Source organism: Spinacia oleracea, chromosome 4 (assembly GCF_020520425.1).
Source record: "Spinacia oleracea cultivar Varoflay chromosome 4, BTI_SOV_V1, whole genome shotgun sequence".
Taxonomy (NCBI): domain Eukaryota; kingdom Viridiplantae; phylum Streptophyta; class Magnoliopsida; order Caryophyllales; family Amaranthaceae; genus Spinacia; species Spinacia oleracea.
In genome coordinates, this window is record NC_079490.1 from 32,469,388 (window position 1) to 32,480,586 (window position 11,199).

An 11,199-nucleotide genomic window follows, 5' to 3' on the forward strand; every position below is an offset into this window, starting at 1 on the left:
AAGGTATGCAAGCTTAAGAAGTCCATCTACGGACTAAAGCAGGCATCAAGGAGTTGGAATAAACGATTTGATGAAGCAGTCAATAAGTTTGGCTTCATCAAGAATCAGGACGAATCTTGTGTATACAAGAAGGTCAGTGGGAGTAAAATTGCATTCCTAGTCTTGTATGTTGACGACATATTGCTTATTGGAAACGACATTCTTATGTTGGAGTCTGTAAAGACTTGGCTCGGGAAGTGTTTTTCAATGAAGGACTTAGGAGAGGAACAGTACATATTGGGCATCAAGATCTATAGGGATAGATCTAAGAGGATGATTGGACTAAGCCAAAGCACTTACATTGACAAAGTGCTAGCTAAGTTCAATATGATGGAAGCCAAGAGAGGCCATCTACCCATGTCACATGGCGTATATCTAAGCAAGAATCAGTGTCCCAAAACATCTGATGAGCATAGTAAGATGAGTGGAATTCCATACGCTTCGGCTATTGGATCCATCATGTATGCTATGATTTGTACAAGGCCGGATGTTTCGTTCGCACTCAGTGCAACGAGCAGGTACCAGTCAGAACCAGGTGAGGCGCATTGGACTGCTGCCAAGAACATCCTAAAGTACCTGAAAAGGACTAAGGATCAGTTTTTGGTTTATGGTGGTACAGACGAGTTGATTGTTAAGGGCTATACGGACGCAAGCTTTCAAACCGACAGAGATGATTTCAGATCACAGTCTGGGTTTGTGTTCTGCCTCAACGGCAGAGCAGTAAGCTGGAAAAGTGCTAAGCAAAGCACTATTGCGGATTCTACAACTGAAGCCGAGTACATTGCTGCCTCAGAAGCAGCAAAGGAAGCTGTTTGGATTCGGAAGTTCATCGAAGAACTTGGTGTTGTCCCCTCCATTAAAGGACCAGTGGCTTTGTATTGTGACAATAGAGGAGCCATTGCCCAGGCAAAGGAGCCTAGGAGCCACCAGAAGTCCAAGAACGTACTGCGATGATTTCATATACTTCGAGAGATCGTTGAAAGAAAGGAAATCGAGATTTGCAAGGTTGGAACTGACGACAACGTCGCAGATCCATTGACTAAACCGTTGCCACAAGTGAAACACAACGCACATGTAGCAACCATGGGAATCAAGCATGTTGGAGAATGGCTTTGATTTTCTAAGTATTGTTTTAGAACATATGTTAGATCTATGTTTAAAACAATTGGTTTAACCATTTCATATTTTTGAAATTTATTATTTCATATTCATTTAATTGTGGTTTAGAATTAAATGATAAGTCCATGTGATTCAAATCATTCAAATGGGATGTCAAGATGGATTCTTTGGCAAAGAAACACCCATAAGTGAACTTGAATATTGAAGTCACAAAGGATCCCTAATCCAGGTCATTGAAAGGTGGAAGACCAATGACTAATGAAGATTAGATTGCAAGTAGATTACTTAGTTCTGTTTCTTGAACTAGAGTGACTGGATGTCAGAATCTTTTGCATAGATACTTATTGGATCTTGTATCGGATTGACCATGAGAACTCTTTAAGAGATTAAAGTCATGTCATAAGTAGTTCTCATTAATGGTGATTAGAAACCGTTCCTCAGAACATGAGCGATTATGTCTGCTCGTTTGGGAATTAGTTCGCTTTGATACTAGCTAAACGTCGCACCGTAAAAGGAGGCTATAAAAGCAGTTATTGGGCGTACTATGAATCAAAGTGAGTGTTCATAGATTGCAAGAATGGATTGTCCTCCTATCTTTGATAGGATATGGTGTTGTTGTGTAACAAGGCCTCTCAGAGAGTTAGATACTGTAAAATGCATGGCCGTGCTCAGAATGGTTAGGCTTAACCTTCTGCAAAAGTTTGAAAGTTGAACTCTGTAATCCGAGAAACACTTCTAGACCTAATAAGGATGGCTTGGATCTTACCTTATGTTCAGTAAGTAACACTAAGCGACAAAGGAATGTGGATGCACACTTGTCTGAATGACAAGTGGGAGATTGAAGGAAATATGTCCTTCACCCAAGGTGCATTAAGTCTAATACCAAGGTTCAGATTAATTGCGAACAATAAATTCAGTGAGATCAAGTGATCGGAACAGCTAGCTGGAGCAATGCTTCCGATCAGTGAGTTCTAATGGATATTGAACTCACAACTTACTCTTGACTGAAACTACAAGGTCACACCAATGACACGTAACAGATCACCGGATTAAATGAATCGGAAATTCATTTAATAGCTTTTCGGGATTTAAGTTGGAAACGTATTATACGATACGACCTTGCATCGGAATCGTATATCGTATCGCGAATATTCGTAAGCTAGGCGAAACGAATAAATCGTATCGTACGATGGTGATTCGTCGTATACGAAACGATAAATAATGTATCGGAAATATATTAAACGCGGATACGAGGAGCGGCCCACGAGCCGAGTGCACGAAGCACTCAAGGCCCATGGGCGCGCGCGCTAGGCAAGCAAGCAAGGCGACACAACAGCGCTGGCCCATGGCCGAGCAGCTGTGTGCACGCGCGGGCCAAGACCACGACACAGCAGCAGCAGCGCGGCCCACGGCCCAGCTCGATGTGCGTGTCCGTGTGATGCTGCGCGGGCTTGCTAGCCGGCCTTGCCTTATGGCTTGGTCGGTTAGTAAGGTTATGTAAATAACCTTATGACCTAATTTCCAGCTACTGCAATCACAATTCAGATTACACACAACCCTAGGAGAAAACAGAGAACCCTAATTCTCTCTGTGCCTCCATAGTGTGTTCATCCCAAAAAGCAAATCTCTTGATCAATTGTGTAAGCTACGATAATCAAGACGGATCTGATCGTGTCGGTGAACCAAGTAGAGGAACGACAAGTGGAGTTCTTTGTTCGTGTTCGTTGACGGATTATTGTGGAAAAACACGCTTCGGATATAAGTTTGCTTAATCTGTGCTTTATACATGTTTCCTGGCTTTGGGGATTGTTCCGCACATGTTATTATGTTTAATTGTATTCCCCTAAAATTTGCATTCAGCGCAACAGGTTTCGGGTTCTCTTCAGCACAGTCCGGGGTTTCCTGTTTCAAGCCGTACTGTCTCATCACTCGAGCATGCGAGTAGAAGACCAACATTGTGAGGCTTGGCACCCTCAAAGCAGTAGAACCTGGGGCATGTCTCATAGCGGTAATCCCCCACCAAGGGACTACCCACCTTATACAAGATCCAACCCCAGAAAGTGCGCATCGCCACTCATCTAATGAAAGCCGGCCATATACCATGGGCCGCACAGTGTACGCTTTTCTATTATAGCTTTCCATGTTCTCCGGTGGTGCCACCAGCATGAGCCTCTCCATAAGACAAACCTTGGGGAGTATACAAAAAAAAATTGCAATTCAAAATTCAACATCCAAGATACAATATACAAATTCAATATACAAGAAAGCTCCAAATCCTTACTGGGAGTAATACCGGGCTTCCCGACGGCAAAGATGAGGGGTCCGACTTCAACATATCAAGGCCCATCAATGTTTCACTAATCACGAGCGACATTAGGTCCCGACCACTAGCAAATTTCTCTACAATCTCTATTAGGGAGGCATCACCATTGCCAAACCCCTGTTTCGAAAAGAGGAAGCGAGCAAAGATACAAAAACTCAAGGCCCTCAAGCGGAAAACTGTTTTGGGCAAATTATACTTAGAGGCGAACTTGTCTTGATGATGGTGCTAACAATCTATTGAGCAAGATAATTTAGAGTAACGAGAGCAAGTTCTAAGGACATAGAATGAGAGTATTGTTATTGCTTAGCATTCGTATATACAAACTGACATAATTAATCCATTTTATAGGCTCTCGTAAGAAGATTGTAACGTATGTGCTTAATTGCACATAATTGAATAATAAATGCGTAATGAAGGCCGACTCCATCAACGGTTTGTAACCGTTATACAGACCCCAGCCGTTGAGGGCGAGTCTGAAAGGTGCTACCAAACGCCTTGCTGGCAGCCACGTAGGCTCTGCTTGCCACATACGTCCACGTCACCAAGAGGGTATTTTCCCCCCTAATTTTTTTCCCAAACCCATTTTGAATTTATTCCGGGAAGTTCAAAAGGAGAAATGGGTTTTTACGGAAAAAAGGGTGGAAACTGCCCCTTGATCCTCCCAACACTGACGGCGTTAGTGTAATGATGATTTTCCTTGGAGAGATCAACCGCTCAACTGCGTCAATAAATAGGCCTGTCCGTCCAACCACTCCCACACACTTCTGCATTCTCTCTCCTCTCTTTCCCAGAAAAGTAATCGGCGTCTTTCTCTCTCCTTTCCTCAGGTAACCGCTTCCCTTTCATCTTCTTTCCTTCTCTTTTCTCTTTTCAATTTCTTCTATGTCGCAACGAATGGAGACGAAATCCACCCGCGCGAAGAATAAGAAGGTAGTTGTGGAGTGCGATCTGGACGAGGGGCCAATTTTCAGCCCTTCTCACATACTGGACAAGAAAAATGCTCGGCTGGCCACTTGGGGGAAACAAGATGTGGAGGCGCTCAGGGAAGAGTGTGGCTTCCCTCCGTCAGCGGTGATTCGGTTGCCGCAGCCCGATGAGCGGGCCGATTGGACATCAGACGGTTGGGTGTGCTTTTATGAGTACCCCTTTAGAATTGGGTACACTTACCCCTTCTCGCCACTGGTGCGGGGAGTTTTGAGGGCCCTGGCGGTGCCGCCAGCGCAATTAATGCCGCAAGTCTGGAGAGTAATGCATCTAGTCGACCATTTGGCAGGCCAACTGGACATGGAGTTCTGGGTTGAAGACATGGTTTATACTTAAAAAGTCCAGAACTATGGGGCTGGAAGGTACTTGCTGCATGTCAAAGATGACAGGGAGGCTCTTCTTGGTGCGGACAAGTCGAACGACCGCGGGTGGATGGGTCGGTTCTTTTTTGTGGAGTTGGCTAGTTTAGGGCCCGACTCTGACTTCTTGACGGGGGAATGGATGGCTAGAGGTATTTTTGTTTGCTTTTTGTGTTTTTGGGCTTGTTGATTTGACTTTGTCTCACTTGCTTGTTTTTGTAGGTGCATCGTTCGACACGGTTGGAGTCGGTGCCGAGGCTGTAGAAAAAACTGCCGTGCTGTTAGGAGTCCCCCTAAAGGACAGAGCTTTCATAGGCATCAAGTTCGAACGTGAAGAACCTTCTCAAGAAGAAGAGATCTCTGAGCCTGCAATCATGTCGACATCAACAGGTAAACATGTGTTAGGATTAGTTTACAACTTTGGGTTCTTTGCCCTTTTCAAAACAAATATAGATTACAATTGTTGTGACGAGATTGTGTCATCAAAAATGCTTTGCACAGGAACTGGCCTGTCGACAAGCTCTGGTAAGGCTCCCTCTGCGGACGTGTTGCTGAGAAAAAGGTTAGAGACACCTCCGAGGCCGCAAAAGGCTTCTACCGATGCCACGGTGACTGGAGAGACCGGGTCGTCTATGCCTGCTGAGAAAAAGCTGATGTCTCCTTCTCGGAAGAGGAAGCTCACAGTGGAGTTTCCTGACGACTATGGGTCGGCAGATGCGCCACGAGTCCATCTTTGGCCCGAGGTCGACCGCCTGTGGATGCCGGCCAACCTAGAGCGTCAAGAGTCCCTATCCCCAGTTGCCGAAACTGTTGAGAGCGTCTCGGATTCATGGAAGGTATGACCTGCTTTACTTACTCTTTGTTTCTTTATTTTGTTGCATGCCATCATCGTCCCGTCATTCAATGACTTAGATTTGTCTTTTCCTATTTAAATAGGCCTTGCAATATTCTTTGGCTACACGCCATCATGTCATAATGTTAGAGGATTAGATAGTAAAAATGAAAAACGACATGAAGAAAGCAAAGCAGGAGGTTGGTCGTCTTGGCGGTGTGGCCAAGGAGGCGACGACCAGAGCTGAGGCTCTACAGGTGGCGCAAGAAAAGGGGGCTGCTGAGATTGCAACGTTGAATGCCGAGAAGGAGAAGATGGTTGCTGAGGTCGACGAGCTAAAGACGTCTCTCTCCAAAGTCAAGGCGAGGATTTTCGAGTGTGCTGGTTACTACACTTGGAAGATGAAAGCTGAGATGATGGAGGACTTCAAGGCGGGCAAACATGTGAGATGGACTCCTGATGAAGATATTTCTCTATTCAACGTTGCATTCCCCGAGGACTATCCCCCCTGGTGCCATTAGCGATGAAGAAGACGTTGAGGAAGGTGCAACAGCAACCAGCCCCAATGCCGAGACGGTGGCGGCACCAGGCGATGGCGAACAAGGGGAGAATGCAGGTCCAGCAGACCCCCAGGAGTAGCTCTGTCCCCCCTCCTTAAAAATTTAAAAATTTCGATGGTGTTTTCGTTAAACAATGGTTTGTTTTAAACAATGTTTTTGTGTTTGGCCTTTGAAGAGGTTGAAAAATATTGGGGCTGTGTTTCGTCTTAATGGCGGCAGCCTTTTGTGTGTGTTTTGGGCTTGTCCAAGGGGACAAGTCATGTAAATATTTGTGGACTTTTAATTTCCAGGTTTTTCTTTGTGTGAATTGCTTGTGTTTGGAAAAAATGTGTTTGGTTTTGTGTTTTGTTTTGCAGGCTGGGCACATACCTCGCGTTTGACTTTGGCGACGCCTTCAGCCTGTCTGCGAAATGTATACTGTAGACAAAAAGTGTGGATCTGTATTCCATTTGTGTATGTAATGTACATTGTAGTGTACCAGGCGTTTTTGTCATGGCCTAAATTGTGTTTTGTAGTTTGTAAAATTGTAATATGTAATGTATACAAGTATGTTTGAATGAAATAAAGTTGACAGTGTTTCTTTGCATTTTTTTCCTTGAACATGTGTGCATGATTTCGAGTTTTTCTTTCCTGTATTCTGTGTTATATACTTCAATTCATCCATCCTCTCCTTGTCGAATTCGTCAATATGCGAACATCATACTGTCAACATAGCAGAGCGTGAGGGTCCGCCAACGGCCCTCCGATGCTTAAGTCAGTATAGAGTAACATGAAATGAAACGAAATTGCGACAAGGAGGAGAAAAGAAAAAAGGTTCAGATGGAGTACTAGACGATGTCGAGATGTATACATGTGTTTGCCATTCCTTCGAGATGTGCGTTCATGCTGACATAATGTCGTTACCTGCAAAACGAGATGATGGCGTGAAGGTTGGCCGTTGGTGGAGCCAACGACCCTCTGATGCCTAAGTTAGTAATGATAATAATACGGTTCAAAAAAGGAAGAAAGAAAGACATAGATGAGGAACTTAACTTCTTTTGTTTTCGTAATTGTGTTTTACCATAGTGGCGTCCGAGATGTTCTCGGGTTCGTAATTCGTTACGCCCACACCGTTTTTAGGGATGTCGACATAATGGCGGTGAACGCCAAAGTTCCTGTGTGTTAGAAAAAACTAGAAAAAGAAAAGATTCAAGTGTTCAGAAATGGTAGATGTACCGTCTTTGTCAACCAACTCGTATGCGCCATGACCTGTTCGTCTTATAATCTGGTAAGGACCTTCCCATGTCGGAGCCAACTTGCCGTTTCGAGGATCTTTCTTATTTGGAAAGACTTTGCGCAGAACCCAATCTCCTTGTTGAAATACTCGAACTCTCACATTCTTGTTGTAACTATTCGCGACTGCTTGTTGGTAGGACGCCATTCTAACCAATGTCCCTTCCCTGAGTTCGTCGACGGTATCAATGTCGTAGGCCAGGACTGAGTCGTTCATTCCTGGTGCCATGAAACTTCTTTGTGCTGTAGGGAGCTCGACTTCGGGAGGAATGACTGCCTCACAACCAAAGAATAGGGAGAAAGGGGCATGATTAGTCGCCGTCTTGGGTGTTGTCCTGTCAGCCCAAAGGATCATAGGTAATTCGTCTGCCCATCTTCCTTTGGCGTCGTCGAGGCGCTTCTTGACGTTGTTGATGATGATTTTGTTGCTTGATTCGGCTTGGCCATTTGCTTGAGGGTATCTCTGCATTGAGGTGTGCAAGGCGATGTTGTACCTGCTGCAGAATTCTCTGGTTTTGTTGCTGATGAACTGAGAACCGTGGTCACAGACGATCTCGGAAGGGATACCGAACCGACTAAGGACATTTCGCTTATGAATGAAATGACCTCAGTATCTCGAACTCGTTTGAATGCTTCCGCTTCGATCCACTTGGAGAAGTAATCAGTCATTGCCAACATGAAGACGCGCTGCCCTGATGCTTGTGGTAAGGGTCCCACTATGTCCATCCCCCACTTCATGAAGGGCCAAGGGGACAAGATGGGGTGGAGTACTTCACAAGGTTGGTGAGAGATGGATGTGAACCGCTGGCAAGAGTCGCATTTCCTGGAGAAGGCAATTGCGTCTTTCTTCATGGTGGGCCAATAATATCCCATGGTGAGGGTTTTGTGGGCTAAGCTTCTTCCTCCAGCGTGATTTCCACATTCTCCATCGTGTATGTTGCACAGTGTCGACTCGATCTCGTCGTGATCTAAACATCTTAGGTACGGTCCTGCAACTGATTTTCTGAACAGTATTCCATGGATCAAGATGAGTCTGGAAGCTTTCATGCGGAAGGATTTTTCGTGGGTGACTCCAAGTGGGATGGTATGGTGTTTGAGCCAGTGTATGTAGGGATCGCGCCATGAAGGCACTCGAGTTGGTGGAGTTCGTTCTGTGATGGGTAGGTTATCTTTGGTGATGGCTGGGTACATTAAGTGGACTACGAGGATGGAGGTGAGCTTGGGTTTGATATTTGAGCCGAGGTTAGCTAAGGCGTCAGCATGGGTGTTCTGATATCTTGGTATTTGTTGTAGGGTGCATGAGTCGAACTTGTTGACGAGCCTTTTTGCTATTTCCAAGTAAGCCTGAATCTTTGAGTCTTTTGCTGCATACGAACCGTTAATCTGACTGATAATCAATAATGAATCACAACGTACCTCGAGTCGGCGGATACTCATGTCGAGTGCTAGTGATAATCCCAGGATCAAGGCTTCGTATTCCGCCTCGTTGTTGGTAGCTTTGAACTCGCAACAGACAGACTGTACTATGGTGTCCCCTTGTGGCGACTTTAGCACAATGCCTAGGCCTGTCTCCCGTATGTTGGAGGAGCCGTCAGTATGCAGAGTCCATGTCAATGAGAGTCCACCATCGGTTAGTATGTTGATCTCTTGGTCGACTTCGTGTTGGAGGCTTAGGCTGAAGTCAGCCACAAAATTTGCTAGAGCTTGCGACTTGATGGCTGTGCGAGGTTCGTACCTGATATCATAACAACCTAACTGTATTGCCCATTTGCACATCCTGCCAGATAACTCGGGTTTCCTCATGATTGACTTCATGGGATAGTTAGTTCTAACAGTTATGGGATGACATTCGAAATAAGGGCGTAATTTAACGGAAGCAACAACTAATGCAAGGACAAGTTTTTCAAGATGGGAGTACCTCGTTTCGGCGCTAAGTAGAGACTTACTGATATATAGTAAACGGGTAACTGTCTGCCGTCTTCTTCTCATACTAGTACTGCACTGATGGTCGACTCTGTGACTGCAAGGTATATCTGTAATTCTTCATTGTCTTTTGGCTTGGACAGTAGCGAAGGGTTCGACAGGTACTGCTTGAGTTGTTGTAATGCAGCTTTATGTCGATCGGTCCAACTGAACTTCTCGTTCTTCCTGAGGATGTCGTAGAATAATTTGCATTTGTCGGACGACCTGGAGTTGAAGCGGTTGAGAGCAGCTACTCTGCCTGCTAACTTTTGTACATCCTTTTGATTTCGAGGTGATTGTAGGTTGATGAACGCACGGATCTGGTCAGGACTAGCTTCGATGCCTCTTTGAGTGACCATGTAACCTAAGAACTTCCCAGAGGAGACTCCGAACGAGCACTTGGTGGGGTTGGGCTTCATGTTGTATTCTGGTAGTACGTCGAAGGCTTGTTGGAGATGCGAGGTGTGATATGAGGCTTTCTTAGACTTAACCAACATGTCGTCGATGTAGACTTCCATCGTGTCGCCTAGCTGTTTCCTGAACATTTTGTTAACTAGGCGTTAGTAGGTGGCGCCAACGTTTCTTAATCCGAACGGCATGGCTTTGTAACAATAAGTTCCTCGCTCCGTGATGAAGGCGGTTTTCTCCTGATCTTCCGGGTGCATTAGAATCTGGTTATACCCACTGAATGCATCCATAAATGTGAGCATCTCATGCACTGCAGTAGCGTCGACCATGGCGTCGATGTGAGGTAAGGGAAAGGAATCCTTGGGGCATGCCTTGTTGATGTCGGTGAAGTCTATGCAAACACGCCATTTCCCGTTCTTCTTTCTGACTACGATGACATTGGCCAACCAATCTGGATATTTGACTTCTCTGATTTTTCCGGTATCCAACAGTTGCTAAACTTCGTCGTTGATGATTTGGCTGCGTTCTGGAGCGAACTTTTGCCGTTTCTGTTTAACAGGTTTGTGATGTGGGTCAACACTTAGTTTGTGAGTGATGACGTCTGGACTGATGCCTGGCATATCTTCATGGGACCATGCGAAGCAATCTGCGTTGGCTTTGAGAAATGTGATGAGCTCCGACCTGATGTCGTCGGGTACATCGCATCCAATAAAAACGACTTGTTCTGGTTTCGCAGGATCTAAGATGACTTCGTCAAGCTGCTCTGACTTGGACTCTTTGTAGCCTGCTGGGTCGGAACTGGACTGTAGTTGCTATAATGAGGATTTATTGGTGGCTGAGGGCTTTAGAGCTGCCTTGTAACATTCCTTGGATTCTTGCTGATCTCCTTTGATTTCCTGAACCCCCCATCGAGTTGGGAATTTGATGGTTTGATGGTATGTCGAGGGGATGGCCTTCATGTCGTGGATCCAAGGCCTGCCCAAGATAATGTTGTAAGATGAAGGGCAATCAATAACACAGAACTTTACCTGTTGGTTGATTCCTTGAGCGTAAACAGGCAAGGTGACTTCTCCGAAGGTGGTCTTTGCCTCGCCGCTAAACCCTATCAGCACGGTGGATTTCTTGACGACATCTGTATCTGGGTTGAGCCCCATCTCCTTGAGGGCGTCGAGCATCATCACACTAGTTGAGCTGCCGTTGTCGACTAGGACTCGCTTGATCATGCAGTTTCCAACAGGAATGGATATCACCAAGCCATCGTGATGTTTGTCCGAGATGTCCCCTGCATCAGATTCATCAAAAGATATGGGGGTTAGGTACTTCGCGGCGACGGCTCGGGTC